The sequence below is a fragment of the Salmo salar genome, chromosome ssa13 (genome assembly GCF_905237065.1).
Source record: "Salmo salar chromosome ssa13, Ssal_v3.1, whole genome shotgun sequence".
NCBI lineage: Eukaryota > Metazoa > Chordata > Actinopteri > Salmoniformes > Salmonidae > Salmo > Salmo salar.
In genome coordinates this window covers 70,651,115-70,668,570 of record NC_059454.1, presented here as the reverse complement: position 1 = coordinate 70,668,570, position 17,456 = coordinate 70,651,115, and the positions used below count along the sequence as shown (strand labels likewise).

At 40.5% G+C, this 17,456-nt stretch overlaps 1 long non-coding RNA gene across 1 annotated transcript; it reads left to right on the top strand.

Annotated features, from left to right (window-relative positions):
• Positions 1-292: 292 nt before the first annotated feature.
• On the top strand, positions 293-1,223 carry LOC106567745 (uncharacterized). The gene is made up of 4 exons (XR_006758464.1): positions 293-522; positions 627-811; positions 914-1,016; positions 1,118-1,223. It is a non-coding gene; the product is annotated as an uncharacterized lncRNA (long non-coding RNA).
• Positions 1,224-17,456: the final 16,233 nt, after the last annotated feature.

Below are 17,456 nucleotides of genomic sequence, written 5' to 3'. Positions count from 1 at the left end.
CCTTGAATGAGTAGGTGTGCCCAAACTTTTGACTGGTACTGTAGTCTTTCAAATTTGTGATTGCCTTAGTGTTGTTGTTTGTCTATTGCTATTTTTGTATAACGTATAACGTACTTTCAGATCCCTGAAACTCCACCTGATGTGGTGGAAGTTGTCGAACCAGAGCAGCACACCTGTCACGTGTGCTCCCTCTCTGGCCTCTAGGTCCCCAGGCTGCTCATTATGGCGCACACCTGTCACCATTGTTACGCAGACCTGCTTGTCGACAGACTCACCTGGACTCCATCACTTCCCTGATTACCTTCCCTATGTATGTCACTCCCTTTGGTTCCTTCCCAAGGCGTCATTGTTTCTGTTTCAGTTTCATGTCTGTGTGCTGTTAGTGTTTCGTATTATGTTCCTTTTGTTTTATTGGAACACTCACTTCCCGAACTTGTTTCCCGACTCTCAGCGCACATCGTTACAACGCCAATGGACTACCTTCAGGGACTGATGGAGAAGGATGTACAGGTTTTTGATCAGGTAAAAATGATTGTCCACTGTTATATTCTGGCCCTCCAAGAGATATGTAAGAAATGTATTTGTAATATGAAATATAATTGCATATAATCCTGTCATCAATCAAGGTGAGACTGAACATGGACAAGCCTCAGGAGAAACAGAAGGAGAGCTACCGGATAAGAATCAAGAAGGGGACCAAGTGCTACGACATCCGGGTGAATTACTTGGTTTGGAAGAAGGACAAAAGGAAGGCGAGACCTGGGAAACCTCGCTGCTCTTTTGCTCCTAGCTGGGGCCACCATCTGTTAAAGTGAATATAAAAAAATCTCAGTAACTATTTTCAATGCACACAAAATACCCTGAAGCTAGTTTTAGTTTCCCTAACACTAATATTTTTCTCTTGTCTTTCTAGGGTTACCTCGTGGAAGCCAACAATATCCTACAGTTGGAGCAGTTGGACGGTCGAACATTGGAAGCACTGACGCTCTACACTTCAGTGAAGCCCCATAGACAAAGTATGTTAAGCTTTGGTTGACATTTGAGAAAGCAAGAAATGGTAGTTAAGCTAAGCTTGTAAAAATGTGCCTCTTCACTTTACCTCTCCGAATGACTTTAGGACCATAGACTGTCTGAGCCCCCCAGGAGGCATCCCATCCACCAGAACCAGTGAGTTTGGATCAGTCTGATTCTCTGTGCTGAGTTGGAGGGGGACCAAATAGAGGTAGGCTATACCTTCCAAAGTGTTAAAGTACTTATCTCCCATTTATAACACTGCACGAATGCATCACATTTTCTCACAGTAAAGTGTAACATGTGCGTTTGCTTGTTTATACGTCTCCTATCCTGTTCCCGTTCTCCAGGGGCTAGGGGTTCTGCCCAACACCCAGACGTGGATCCACCTGATGTCCTCCATTACCAACCACCCTCCAACTTTTCATTACATCATCTACAACAACTGTTGTTGTCATTATCTGCTAACAAAGTTCTTGCTCTATCATACTGAGCACATAATATGTGAGATACACAAATTAACTAAAAACACTAGCACTGCAAATACTCAGAACAAAGAGAGCAGTAGTACCTGGACTTTGCAGTCTCCCTCTTCAAGCCCCCCTTCTGAGACTGGCTACCTGTTGAGAACAAGTGACAGGCAGAACCTCCCACCCACACAGCAACCACGTTCTCTATATTCCACACACCAGAATTCAGTATTTTAGTGATGATTGCCATATGAGTGCACAAAAAAATCTGTGAAAATAAATTAATTACACAACTGTAGCAAAAATGATCAACGTTTGTATTAAAATCTTAAATATTGTCAGGTTTGTTTTCACAGATGTTTCACAAGGTGTTCATTGTTGTAAGGTATCCTTTGATGGTATTTATTTGTTCCACATTATTAATTGTTTTATACTAGGACCTACAATAGATACATATATATTCAACCACAAGGGTGTACTAATGAGATATGCAAGAGAAAAAAAATTCATCAAAGAGGACTACTGAAATGATTATTTCACTGTAGATAAGGGAAGGGCAGTGAAAGATTATTGGAATCTGTGTGGGTAGCTGGACAGGTAGGATAACTGACAACAGTGAAGGTGAACAGGTGGTCACGGGTCAGGTGACAGAGGAATGGATGAGATTGAGGCAGGAATTCCTTTAACCACAAAGTGGTATATTTACTGGGTAGTTTGTACTGCATAACAAATGAAACAGAATAACATGTATCCAATCAAATTCAAATCAGAAAGTCAAATCATAAATCATTCTCATTAACAGAATGAGGTAATTCAGCAGTAAGGTTCCCTAGGAATTCAATAGGTAGCAGAATGGAGTCATTTAGGATCATAACCATTCATCATAATCATGAGAATGATAATGCAAATCAATAGATCAGTTATTAAATCTATAATCTCCATCAATTTGATATCAGAATTGATCAGCTCAGCAAATCATTACGTTTCATATTTCATCCTAGGTTAGTCTTCATATGTACATGTCATTTCATTATACACTGCTCAAAAAAATAAAGGGAACACTTAAACAACACAATGTAACTCCAAGTCAATCACACTTCTGTGAAATCAAACTGTCCACTTAGGAAGCAATACTGATTGACAATACATTTCACATGCTATTGTGCAAATGGAATAGACAACAGGTGGAAATTATAGGCAATTAGCAAGACACCCCCAATAAAGGAGTGGTTCTGCAGGTGGGGACCACAGACCACTTCTCAGTTCCTATGCTTCCTGGCTGATGTTTTGGTCACTTTTGAATGCTGGCGGGCCTTTCACTGTAGTGGTAGCATGAGATGGAGTCTACAACCCACACAAGTGGCTCAGGTAGTGCAGCTCATCCAGGATGGCACATCAATGCGAGCTGTGGCAAGAAGGTTTGCTGTGTCTGTCAGCGTAGTGTCCAGAGAATGGAGGCGCTACCAGGAGACAGGCCAGTACATCAGGAGATGTGGAGGAGGCCGTAGGAGGGCAACAACCCAGCAGCAGGACCGCTACCTCCGCCTTTGTGCAAGGAGGAGCAGGAGAAGCACTGCCAGAGCCCTGCAAAATGACCTCCAGCAGGCCACAAATGTGCATGTGTTTGCTCAAACGGTCAGAAACAGTCTCCATGAGGGTGGTATGAGGGCCCAACGTCCACAGGTGTGGGTTGTGTTTACAGCCCAACACCGTGCAGGACATTTGGCATTTGCCAGAGAACACCAAGATTGGCAAATTCGCCACTGGCGCCCTGTGCTCTTCACAGATGAAAGCAGGTTCACACTGAGCACGTGACAGACGTGACAGAGTCTGGAGACGCCGTGGAGAGCGTTCTGCTGCCTGCAACATCCTCCAGCATGACCGGTTTGGCGGTGGGTCAGTCATGGTGTGGGGTGGCATTTCTTTGGGGGGCCGCACAGCCCTCCATGTGCTCGCTAGAGGTAGCCTGACTGCCATTAGGTACCGAGATGAGATCCTCAGACCCCTTGTGAGACCATATGCTGGTGCGGTTGGCCCTGGGTTCCTCCTAATGCAAGACAATGCTAGACCTCATGTGGCTGGAGTGTGTCAGCAGTTCCTGCAAGAGGAAGGCATTGATGCTATGGACTGGCCCGCCCGTTCCCCAGACCTGAATCCAATTGAGCACATCTGGGACATCATGTCTCGCTCCATCCACCAACGCCACAGACTTGCACCACAGACTGTCCAGGAGTTGGCGGATGCTTTAGTCCAGGTCTGGGAGGAGATCCCTCAGGAGACCATCCGCCACCTCATCAGGAGCATGCCCAGGCGTTGTAGGGAGGTCATACAGGCACGTGGAGGCCACACACACTACTGAGCCTCATTTTGACTTGTTTTAAGGACATTACATCAAAGTTGGATCAGCCTGTAGTGTGGTTTTCCACTTTAATTTTGAGTGTGACTCCACATCCAGACCTCCATGGGTTGATAAATTGGATTTCCATTGATTATTTTTGTGATTTTGTTGTCAGCACATTCAACTATGTAAAGAAAAAAGTATTTAATAAGATTATTTATTTCATTCAGATCTAGGATGTGTTGTTTAAGTGTTCCCTTTATTTTTTTGAGCAGTATATTTTAACCATATATCAATGGCATAATTGGCCTGTGATGATCTGTAGGGCTGTGATCATTGTCCATTTACATAACACAATAGGTTTGAAGAATGCGCTCTGCGGTAATAACTATAAACAATAACTGATGGCCTGCTCTCCCGATCGCAACAGATAGGTATGATGAAAGGTCAGATGAAAGGTAACCGATTCGGTGGATTTACGTTGATTCATGGACGCACAGAATGTCTGGATTAGACGGAGTTGAGGAAGAGAAAGCGCCGATTTCCTCCTTTTCATGAGTTGAGATCTGTCAGACATTTTCACCTGACCTAATTAAAGCACCCCTGGCCCAGCTGAGCAAGTGGCCATGAATTAAAGGACGATTCCACCAACTTTCTACAGGCTGGTTAAAATAAAAACATGACAGCCAGTCAAGCCAGTGTATGAATCAAACAGATTTGCATATGAATGGAGTGGAAATGATCTGACTTCGTGATGTGTAAGGTAAGTAACTTTAAAGTGTCAAGCAGATTACATGTTTTCTTTGCCATTTCTGAAATGTAGCAATGTTTAAGACATGGATTTCATGTTGTAATGTTAAAAAACGTCTTAAGGCTATGGGGCAGTATTTTGACATCCGGATGAAAAGTGTGCCCAAAGTAAACTGCCAGTTACTCAGGCCCAGAAGCTAGGATATGTATATAATTGGTAGATTTGGATAGAAAACACTCTACCGTTTCTAAAACTGTTAAAATAATGTCTGTGAGTATAACAGAACTGATTTGGCAGGTGAACCCCGAGCACAAACCATCCAGGGAAAAAGAAATTGAGGTCATAGGATTTCCCAAAGTTTTCTTTGGGAACCCCTATTTATGAGGAACCTGGTTGCAGTTCCTATGGCTTCCACTAGATGTCAACAGTCTTTAGAAATTGGTCAATGTTTATCTTTTGAGAAATGAAGAAGTAGGGCTATTCATTCCATGTGTCACTCTGAAGGTCCTTACTATTTTGGTGCGTGTGAACAGGAACGCGCTTCACGTTGTTTTTACAGGTAACTTATTAGATACTTTGTAGTCATGATGGGTGATTTGGAACCGGTGTATTTCTGAATCAAATGAGCCAAATAAATGGACATTTTGGGGCTATAAAGAATGAATTTATCAAACAAAACGACCATTCATTGTGTCAATGAGACATTTGGGATTGCAAAAAGAAGTTCTTCAAAGGTAAGGCATTTATTATATGGCTATTTCTGACTTTTGTGTCGCACCTGCCTGGTTGAAAAATTATTTTCATGTGTTTGTATGCGGGGCACTGTCCTCAGATAATCGCATGGTCTGCTTTCACCGTAAAGCCTTTTTAAAATCTAGCAGCGGCTGGATTAACAAGAAGTTAAGCTTTATTTTGATGTATTACACATATATTTTCATGAATGTTGAATATTGATATTCCTGTAGTTTGAATTTGGCGCGCTGCCATTTCACTGGATGTTGTCAAATTGATCCCGCTAAAGGGATTGGCGTGTGAAGGGATCCATAAGAGATTTTAACAAGGTACCCAAAAGTAGTTTGAATTAATGTTTTCATTTTATTAGCTAAACAAAATTGTCGTGGAAATCAGCCTTGTTTACATAGCAATGATGAAAATAACGTAATTAAGGCTGTACTGATCTCCAAAATTCTAATCATTACGTCATCACACTGTTGATATAGCAACGGACGCTAAAAGTTTATCAAATCCCATTGTGATGCAGAGGGGGACACTATTTGGCTGGGGGACATATTTGGCATGACAGGCCCCTACATTTGACTCCAAATCCAATATGGTGTCCAAAATCCAATATGGCTGCCACATTACTGTACCGTTAAATGGTGGTTAGATCACCTATATATAGACATGTTTTAAATGAGAGACATCATTCATATTTGTGCACTGTTCTTATTACTTTTTTTTTGCAATTCAGCTTTGTTGGGAATCCAATATGCCTGCCATAATTAAACTTGAACACCTTTGTCTAGATATTGAAAAGGCAGTAGACTACTTGGCATGGCAACACCAAGTAATCCAGCATGGCCTTCCGCTGGCTCACTGTATTCATGATGCACATTGGGATGTTCCGGTGCACTCTTATGCTGTTCAGGTTGAGCTGGCACATTGCTTTTTCAGAAAACCATGTCCACCATCCTGTTTGTCTGTCTGGAGTTACCATATATGTTGACTTGGTGACATAATACTGATGGGGAGGATGCAACTACATATGATGACAAGCTGTTAATAAGGCAAGTGTTCACCACAGTGAACCAACACAACCTGACACTCATTGACAAGAAATGCCATTAACTTACTGGGCCTTCACATATGAAAGGAATTGTACCTCTCCAATGTCAATGCCATCCTGAATCTCCCAGCACTGTGCTCGATAGGCCCACTCCACCATCAGCCCTCCCCTCTGGCAGTTACTACAGACAGAGACACCATGAAACTGAACTGCTGCAGGTCAAGCCATTTAACAGCCAAAATGCCATCTGGAAAGTGCTTGTGTGCATTGCCCTCATTTGTACCTATTTTGCTACTAACCATGGCTGACCAGCCCATGTGATATCTGAACTGGACTTGCATGTGTATAATGAGCTCTCATGATAGGGTGGCTCATGCAGTGGTCTGGAAAACTGTGCAGTAATCCCAACATAGCTTTAACGACATACGCCATCTATAGCTAATTAAAGGCCCCTTAGGATTGCCAAATTATGGTGGCTGGGGATTGACTGTGAGATATTGGCCTTTGTGCAATGTGCTTGACCAGCTTCACCTCCTCTGCATTTATATTTTTGTTCAGTATACATTTGAAGATGATGGCTGGGCTTTGATGGACAGTAAAGGGTTTGCAATGTATACTGAACAAAAATATAAATGCAACATGTAATGTGTTGGTCCCATGTTTCATGAGCTGAAAAATAAAATCCCAGAAATGTTCCATATGCACAAAAAGCGTATTTTTTGTCACATTCTGTGCACTAATTTGTTTACATCCCTTTTAGTGAGCATTTATCCTTTGCCATGATAATCCTTTCACCTGACAGGTGTGTCATATCAAGAAGCTGATTAAACAGCATGATCATTACACAGGTGCACTTTGTGCTGGGGACAATAAAAGGCCACGCTTAAATGTGCAGTTTTGTCACACAACACAATGCCACAAATTTCTCAAGTTTTGAAGGAGCGTGCAATTGGCATGCTGACTGCAGGAATGTCCGTCAGAGCTGTTGCCAGAGAATTGAATGTTCAATTCTCAGCCACAAGCCGCCTCCTCATTTTAGAGATCTTGAGGCCCATTGTTGTGCCATTCATCTGCCGCCATCACCTCATGTTTCAGCATGATAATGCATGGCCCCATGTTGCAACGATCTGTACATGATTCCTGGAAGCTGAAAATGTCCCAGTTCTTCTATGGCCTGCATACTCACCAGACATGCCATCCATTGAGCATGTTTGGGATGCTCTGGATTGACGTGTATGACAGTGTGTTTCAATTCCCGCCAACTTTGCACAGACATTGAAGAGACGTGAGACAACATTTCACAGGCCACAATCAACAACCTAATCAACTCTCATGTCGCTCTACATGAGGCAAATGGTGGTCACACCAGATACTGACTGGTTTTCTGATCCACACCCCTAACTTTATTTGAAAGGTATCTATGACCAACAGAGGCATATCTGTATTCCCAGTCATGTGAAATCTATAGATTAGGGCCAAATGAATTTATATCAATTGACTGATTTCCTTATATGAACTACTGTAACTCTTTGACATTGTTGCATGTTGCATTTATACTGTATTTTTGTTCAGTGTATATTTGTGTGGAGCTGTGCTACGTCCCTCATAATGCTTCTTAGTCATAGTCTATGGCCTACACTAAGTCAGGGTTTCCCAAACTTGATCCTTGCCCCCCGGTGCACGTTTTGGTTTTTGCCCTAGCACTACACAGCTGATTCAAATAATCAAAGCTTGATGATGATTTGGTTATTTGAATCAGATGTGTAGTGTTGGGGCAAAAAACTAAACAGGCCCCAAAGGGCGGACCCAGGACCGAGTTTGGGAAACTCTGCTCTGAATATCCTCTAATTAACCTGTGGTCCCCCTCACCGGTTCTGTCACTCACATTATCTCTTGCTGGGCCTGCCCCAGACTGTAATCACAGCCAACCACCCACAGTTAATATCGTCCAAATTATCCTCCTACCCGAATTCCAAAGGAATATGAAGGAATATGTAGGCCGTGACCTAAAGCATTTTTTTCTGCCACATTCAACATAAAAGACTCTACCCACAGGTCAATTAGGTGTTTGAAAGATCTAAGGGCAGGTATGTTTGTGACAGCCCTTTCATAGACTCTCCTTCACAACCAGACAACCAACCATTCCACTACTTGAGTATCCCCTGCATCATTCAGGCTGAGATAACATTCCAGTTAGTCAATGGGTCTCCTTGTTATGCAAGCTGCATCTGCTGAGTGCCTGCACCCAACTGTTGTAGAGTTGGAAAACCCCACACAGCCCCAATAACCAGCCTGTCATACAGGACAGACACTACCTGGTAACACTTTTTTGGATAGTCCATCTGTACAGTATACTGTAAGCTCTACAGACTATCAGTAACATTTCAACTATCTACTAACCCTAACACTAACCTTAACTTTTATCTCAACCTTAACCCTTACCCTAACTCTAACCTTAACCTTAACCTATCTCTAACCTTAACCCTTACCCTAACCCTTACTGTAACCTTAACCCTTACCCTAACTCTAACCTTAACCCTTACTCTAACCTTAACCCTAACCTTTATTCCAAACCTTACCATGACTGTAACCTTAGCAAGCAGTTGCTTATCAACAGATAATTTGTTGACAGTATGACCATCTGTAAAGCCTCTACAGGTAGACTATACAAGCTGTGCAAGCTGGTCAGGCCCCAGAACTGCAACCACCACTGGCTACTTTGTCTCCTCAACCTGTTCGACAAAACAGAGGCAAGGCAGTGCCACTCCTAGATCTACCAAAGAGCCTTATGAAACCCTTTTAAAGTCAGAATAACACAATACAAAATAAACAAGGACAATTTATATGCAGGTGAAGGTGTTTGAATGTAATCATGTTGGCCATTTTGGATTAAGAATAATCTTATGGGCATGAGGGTTGTATAAAATGAATCTCCAAAATTCATATTTTCATTGATTTATCCTCCATCAAATGGTACTATGACAGCCATATTGGATGATGGAAGCCATATTGGATTTGAGGCAAAATCCACGGTGGCCCCAAAGATAATCTGTGGTGGCCCCTGATTTAATTACAAGAGTAGGAGCTAAAGTAACAAAATCCTTCAAGGAACCATGGACCCCAAAAAATCGAATTCCGATGTCTGAGCCCACTTGCATTCATCATTAACATTAATAGTTTACATTTCCTCTTATTGTATCTCTGTGTTTACAGGTTGTATTTCCAAAATGCATTATGATATCCTAATGCTGTTTGTTTGTGTATGTAGGACAGAAAACTACTTGTATTCCACATTTTTGGCCCAACTCCCTTCCAGCCAGGTATTATTCTGCACTTTCTGAGTTTAGGGGTGCGTCACAATATCTATAAACGCAATCACTTTTGCAGTAAAATATTTGTGCACCCCCATTCAATTCATAAATGGGAGACATTGGGGATGGGAAAAATCATAGTTGTGTTTTGTTCTACATCGAGGGGTATCTAAAAAAAAAAATGGGGCCTTGCCCCTGGCCTAAATCAGGCCCCCAAGGACTGTAGTTTCCCATTCCTGGTGTACAGGTTGGTGCGCTCTGGGAGGACGAGAGCAGGGACTGTATGGCCTAATCCAAATTCCATAAACAAGGTTTTAACGGTGCTGGCGGCGAGTGCCCATCTCACTCCAGATCCGCTCTCCTCCCTGCAGTGCACCTTTCTCAACTGTATGCACTTTGTATATTGTTATTTGAAAGCTGATCAATCTTACTGTTTGATAGCATGTTGTGTGAGCGACACAGTGCTGAAGATGATGTATAATGAGCTGTACAGAGCGCTTCAATTATTTATTGATTATTAAATATGGTGTTCACATAACCCTGTAGTAAATAAAATATTTATATTGCAATCTGTCGTATCAATTCCATGCTCAACCCTGATATTCAGAACCTGTTTTGATAATGTTTTGTTGTATTTAGTTATTTATCCGAGGACCTCACCTTGTTAAACAAGGTGGCGTAACAGCTACAACCTTCTCCCTGTCATATCTTCTAATATAGAGTTCTGATGATCAGATATATTGGTATTAGCTTTTTACATGATAAATAAAATAACCTGTCGGGATCATGCAATTAAACCATCAATCAAAGTAGAAACGAATCAACCTGAGGCTCAAGGATATGTAGAATCAAAGAGATAACAAACATCTCGCTTTACCTCCCAAAACGAGCAAATTACTACATGTATAACTTCATTACATCTAATTTAGCATCTGGCCTGTGCAGAGATAATGGAACTGATTGGCTGGCAGTACATTTTGGTGGACAATTAGCTCTGGCCTTTTTTTGTATCAATTATGTGCACGGCGGTGATTGATTGCATTCCAAAGCCAATAAAGGCTAGTCTTCCTTGTTACTTTTGACTAATTAGCTGAAGTGTAGAGCGGGGAAGGGAGATACTCTGGCAGAGTAATTTAAGGTCATGCATTCTAAGGAGTCCTTGAGGGGGCTTGGCAAGAGTATACAGCTTCTGACTGGTACACTCATTTGACCTCTCTTGGGCCCTTCTTCCAGTTGCATCTATTACTTTGCCTCCTATTTCATCATTCAGGAAGGCAGGCACCAGCGCTGGGAAAAGCGCGCTACCTCTAAGTTGTTGAGTGAGTTTGTGACCATGTGTTGAACTGGATTGTCCACTAAAGCCCCATGCAGACCAGGGACTTAATTTGCCAGGGCAAAGACTGTGGGAATACTAGCATGAATTACTGATGAGTCCTTAAGGTGATGTCCAAAGAAACTACTACTCCTGTCACCCAGCAGACATATCAAGTGTATCTTATCCTCACTTGCACTGGCTAATGATGTATTTTTCATACTAGATGTTCTATGATTCTACATACCTGTTTGAATTTCTCAATGCTTTCAAAGTGTAAACGTTACTGAAGACTCCACATCGGCAGATTTTTCACCTTTTCGGCTCAGGTATTCAAACCAGCTACCTTTCGGTTATTGATCCAACACTCTAACCACTAGGCTATCTGCTGTCCCTAACCACTAATCAACCTTAACAAGGGCTCCAGGACCAGTGTATGCAAAATATCCCCTTAACATCAAAGATCAACCACCATATTTTACAGTAGGTATCATTTCCATGTCATCTGACCATAGCACCGGTTCTAATCCAAGTGCCAATACTGTTTAGCAAACTTCCGGCGTTTACATTTGTTGAATGACATGAAAATAGAGCTCTTTGGCCAAGCACACCAGTGGTGGGTTTGGCATCGAAAGAAGGATGCAAAGAACCCCATACCTACTGTAAACTATGGTGGTGGATATTTGATGTTCTGGGGCTATTTTGCTTCCACTGGTCCTGGGGCCGTTAACCTTAACGGCATCATGAACTTTACCCAGTACCAGGACATTTTAACCAAAAACCTGGTTGCCTTTGCCAGGAGGCTGAAATGTGGCTGCAAGTGGATCTTCAAGCAAGACAATAACCCTAACAACAAATCAAAATCCACATAGAAATGGTTAATTCACCACAACATTAACATTTTGCAATGACCAAATCAGTCTCCGGACTTGAACCCCATTGAAAACCTGTTGTTTAAATTGAAGAGGGCAGTCCATAAGAAGGATATCAAGGATCTGGAAAGATTGAGTATGGAGGAATGGTCTAAGATCCCTCCCAAAGTGTTCTCCAACCTCATATAGCTCAGTATTTGTATTAGTTATTTTATATAGTCTTTTTTGCTCATCTTTATCAAGGGTGCCAATAATTTTGGATGTGACTGTACCTCCAGCTGTGTTCACGTTTTAATGATTTTGACACCATCCACTTTCTATGCATAATTGGAACACTATATTATGCCAGGCATGACATTGGCACAGCATGTAACATAGTGGTAACATAAACGCTTTCTCACAAGGCAATCTGTGGTTCTGTATATCTGTGTTCATTGTAAACTGCATCCCACAATAAGTTTAATTACTTCAACTATACATTAACTATATCGAGTTTCAACTTATCTGTGAAGTTATTTCATATATGCTTCAGAACTCCAAAAAGATAGTGGCATACAGACACACAAACAGCACTTTAATTCATCTCCTTATACTCCTCTTTTTATGTGGAGTGATTTAGCAATCTTCCAACAATAGTCTGAGGATGAAAAATACTAATTTCCATTTCATTAGAGTCATTTCTACATTTTTTAATAGTTTTGAAGAGACTTCTTTTGGTTAAATCAGTAATCATTCTCCAATCTGCCTCGATGAGAAAGATAAATCTAATTTGATAAGGAGGTAATGAAGCCTCACAGCTATTATCCTAGATAACCTATTTGTGTGACTGGTTGAGCAGTGATGGAAATTCTATTTAATATAGCTGGCTGATTTCTCTATTTTGATCACTGGAGAAAACTCTGAGGATTGTCCTTTTTTTGCCCTAGCCAATTTACTTTGAACTCTCCAAGTTGCCGAGGATCATTACATTGAGGAGCTTCAAACACTCGCCTTTTATTTAATGATTCAAAGCTAGAGAAAGTCTAATCTTGTGCTAATAACCTGTGCACTGTGCATACACTATGCATACAAGCGCAGAAGACATTGGGAGAAATGGCCACTTTCAGGCAGTTGTCCTTTAACAATAGTATACTCACTGGACAGCATTACAGAGTATTTCCTAGGCTTTTGGTGATGAGATTAACATCTAATGTTATATGCCTGACATTGACCAAATACAATATACAAAATATTATAATACTTATTCACCGCTCAGGGATTTAACCATTAGTCCAATGGTGAATTTAAAACAGTTACAGAGTTTATTGGCTGTGATAGTGTCACGTTCTGACCAGTATGAGGGTTATTTTGTTAGTGTAGGCTGGTCAGGACGTGGCAGAGGGTATTTGGTTTATGTGGTTCGGGGTGTGTGTATTATGTAGAGGGTTAGTGGATTTATGTATTCTGGTTTTTTTTGGTCACTGCTCTGTTAGTCTATGTTCTTTCTAGTTAGTCTGTTTTCTATGTTTAGTTAATTGGAGTGTGGACTCTCAATTGAAGGCAGGTGTTGTCTAGTTGCCTTTGATTGAGAGTCCTATATATTAGGGTGTGTTTGTAATTTGTGGGAGGTTGTAACTTGAATTGCTGTCGTTCGCCTTCAAGTCTGTATTCGTCGTCCATCGTTTTGTTTTGTTTGTATAAGTGTTTTCATTAAAAAGTTAATTATGAGCACTCAACCCGCTGCGCCTTGGTCCATTCCTGACGACCGTCGTTACAGATAGGAGAAAACTGAGGATGGATCAACAACATTGTAGTTACTCCACAATACTAACTTAATTGACATAGTGAAAAGAAGGAAGCCTGTGCAGAATAAAAATCTTCCAAACCACGCATCCTGTTTGCAACAAGGCACTAAAGTAATACTGCAAAAAAATGTAGCAAATCAATTAACTTTTTGTACTGAATACAAAGTGTTATGTTTGGGGCAAATCCAATACAACACATTACTGAACACCACTCTCCATATTTTCAAGCATTGTGGTGGCTGCATCATGTTATGGGTATGCTTGTAATCATTAAGGACTGGGGAGTTTTTCAGGAAAAAAGAAACAAAATAGAGCTAAGCACATGCAAAATCCTATAGGAACACCTGGTTTAGTCTGCGTTCCACCAGACACTTTTCATCACGACAATAACCTAAAACACAAGACCAAATCTCCACTGGAGTTGCTTACCAAGAAGACAATGACTGTTCCTGAGGGGTCGAGTTACAGGTTTGACTTAAATTGGCTTTAAAATCGATGGCAAGACTTAAATGGTTGTCTAGCAATGATCAACAACCAACGTAACAGCTTGAAGAATTTAGAAAATATTAATTGAAAATATTGTACAATCCAGGTGTGCAAAGCTCTTAGAGACTTACCGAAAAAGACTCACAGCTGTAATTGCTGCCAAAGGTGATTATAACATGTATTGACTCAGGGGTTTGAATATCTACAGTATGTAAATTAGATGTCTGTATTTCGTTTTCAATAAATTAGTAAAAATAAATAAAAACATGTTTTCACTTTGTCATTATGGGGTATTGTTTGTCGATGGGTAAGAAGAATAAAACAATTTAATCAATTTTGTATTCAGGCTGTAACACAACAAACTGTGGAATAAGTCAAGGGGTGTGAGTACTTTCTGAAGGCACTGTATCAGTAACCTACTGTATGTCCCTCACCCAAAATAAATCTTTCCCATACTTGAATTTAAGTATCTGTTGTGGATAATGCATTGGGAAGAGGCAGTCTTAAGTCTATTAACCTTCTGAACTATTAACTGGACCTACATCGCTTTACATGCTCAGCAGCTTGCCCTTGTGTTATCATAGGTTGGCTATAAATGTAGATTAGAAAAATTAATATGCCTTGTATGGCAACACAATAATCAGGTTGAAACAATAACTAATTAATCAAACCAATCTTTCCTTAACCTTCATTTTTGATAGATGAGATTTAATTGCATTAACTATATCACAATGCAGAACACCTACGATCATTCTATAACACACAAATCACTATTACAACCAGAGGCCAATAAGTTTGGGCTTTGTAAAAACATTCAGTAGGCCTCTGGAAGAATATTGTTACCTTCATCGCTAAGATTGCTGCTCCATTTTCCCTTGTTAAATTAATAGGGTTGGCTATTAAATGTGACAAGATTAATTAAACAGACATAAATTAAAACATTAGGAATCCATCAAATAAAAGCCATAGCGTATAATTAACTAAAGGACTTCGATTGCATTCCATTTCACTGCACTCTGTTGGCAAGGAGAAAGTAGGTGAGCATACAGTAGCTCTTAAATTCCTGTTAGAGAGTTTATGGTTCTAGATTTTGCCTTTGGGCAGTCCCTAGCTCCTCAATCTGTCTTGGATTAATGTACCAAACTAACCCAAGTAACAAATATTACCAAAAAGTCCTAAGAAGCAAATTTTTCTAGGTTTGTTGTACCTGGCACCGAATACAAAAAATAGCACAATACTACAAATCATGCGATAACACTAGGACGAAAAGAAAAGTCTGATTTGTGTATGTCTTCACACCCCAGAGCTCATTCTTAGTGGAAGCCCGTTTGGCAGCAATTACAGCTGTAAATCATTTTGTTTACTAATAGTTTACTAATTAATAGAAATTAAATAACTAGAATATAGTTGCTGCCCCCCGCCCGCTTTGTTTATGCAAGCTTAAATTAGATCAGGAGTAAAATGTGGCTTAACAAAAGAGATATTGGGGGGATATTGGGGATTTTGAAAACAGCTATAGTGTTCAATGGCTGTGATGGAAGAAAAGGATGGATCAACAACCTTCTAGTGACTCCGCAATGATAAACTAAATGACAGAGGGAAAAGAAGAATACAAATATACAGAATACAAATTCATCCTGTATGCAACAAGGCACTAAAGTTATACTGCAAAAAAACATGGCAAAGGAATAAACTTTTTGGCCTAAATGCAAAACCTTATGTTTGGAGCTAATCCAATACAACACCACTGAGTAACTGCTTCCTTCTTTTCAAACATGGTGGTGGCTGCATCATGGTACAGGTATGCTTGACATTAGCAAAGACTAGGGAGTTTTTCAGGATAAAAAGAAACGGGATGGAGCTAAGCGGAGGCCAAATCCTAGACGAAAACTTGATTTAGTCTGCTTTACACCAGACACTCGGATAGGAATTCACCTTTCAGCAGGACAATAACCTACAACACAAGGCCAAATGTACACTTGAGTTGCTTACCAAGAAGACAGTGAACATTCCTGAGTGGCCAAGTTACAGTTTTGACTCAAAACTACTTAAAAAAATCAATGGCAAGACTAGAAGATTTCTGTCTAGCCATAATCCCCAACCCATTGATAGTCTAATGCGCAAATATTGCACAATCCAGGTGTTTGTGGAGTCACGTACCCAAGAAGACTCACAGCTGTAATCGCTTCCAAAGGTGTTCCTAACATGTATTTACTTAAGGGGGTAAATACTTATCTGATGAAGGTATATAAGTGTTTTATTCATTTTTTATAGTGAAAATGACAAATCCATTTTAATCCCACTTTGTAACACCGTATATATGAGAAATTCTAACAGGGGTTAACACTTACAGCATGATACCCACTGTATCAATTGTTTTTGAATTTTATTTTTAAGTAGTACATTTGGTTAGGAATCATTTATGATTTTAAGGACAATTCCACCACTGTTCAACCTCATTCATTAGCTCCAGCACCAAACCAGTGTCTACATATGTGAAAACAGCACATTTCTATGATCTGTGTTTAAAAAGATAAGCATCCTAAAAAATGCATCTTTGTGACATCACAGGGTAGGATTAAAACTTTCTAGCCAGAGGGAGGGTATTTTCTTGCTCCCCACGTCACCTCGAATCTCATTGTTTGAAAATCACTTAAAATATTTTAACATTTGATGATGTATTATCAGGGAGAACTTTTTTATAAATGTGCCGTTTTTCACCTACTGTATGTGGACACTGGTATTGTGCTGGAATTTAGACTGTGGATTGAGATTAGATCCCTCAGGAACATTCAACTTTTGGAAAGCCATTCTGGTGTGTCTTTTGCATACATTTTTTTTTAAATGTTCCACTGAAAAATAAAACTGCCAGGTATGGATGCAAAACTACAGGTAATTTACAAAGTTACTGTAATCTTCTGTAAGTTTAGTAATTAACAGAATCTATGGCAATCTATCGTAACTTTGGTAATTGTTACTTGAATTGTTAAGCGGAGCGACACAGGGGAACCCAAGAGCAGACCCAGATGAGGAAACAGGGATGAATGAACCAAAATATTGGTTACATGAAGATATGGAGTGCAGATCCGGGGAAGCTCGGATGAGTTGCAGAAAAAAATGATGTGGAGACTGAGGTTAGTTAGCTAAGTAGAACAGGGTCCTGAGGGGAATCCAAGGTAGTGGTGGTAAGTAAAATCCAGAGCAAGGTAGTTGGGTGGTGAGATGTGGAACAGGAGCCAGAGACAGAGCGGTAACTGCAATGAGAGGATAAACCGTGTCAGGCAAGGAAACAGGCACAGCAGAGTAACAGGATGTTGCATAATCATAAATGGCTA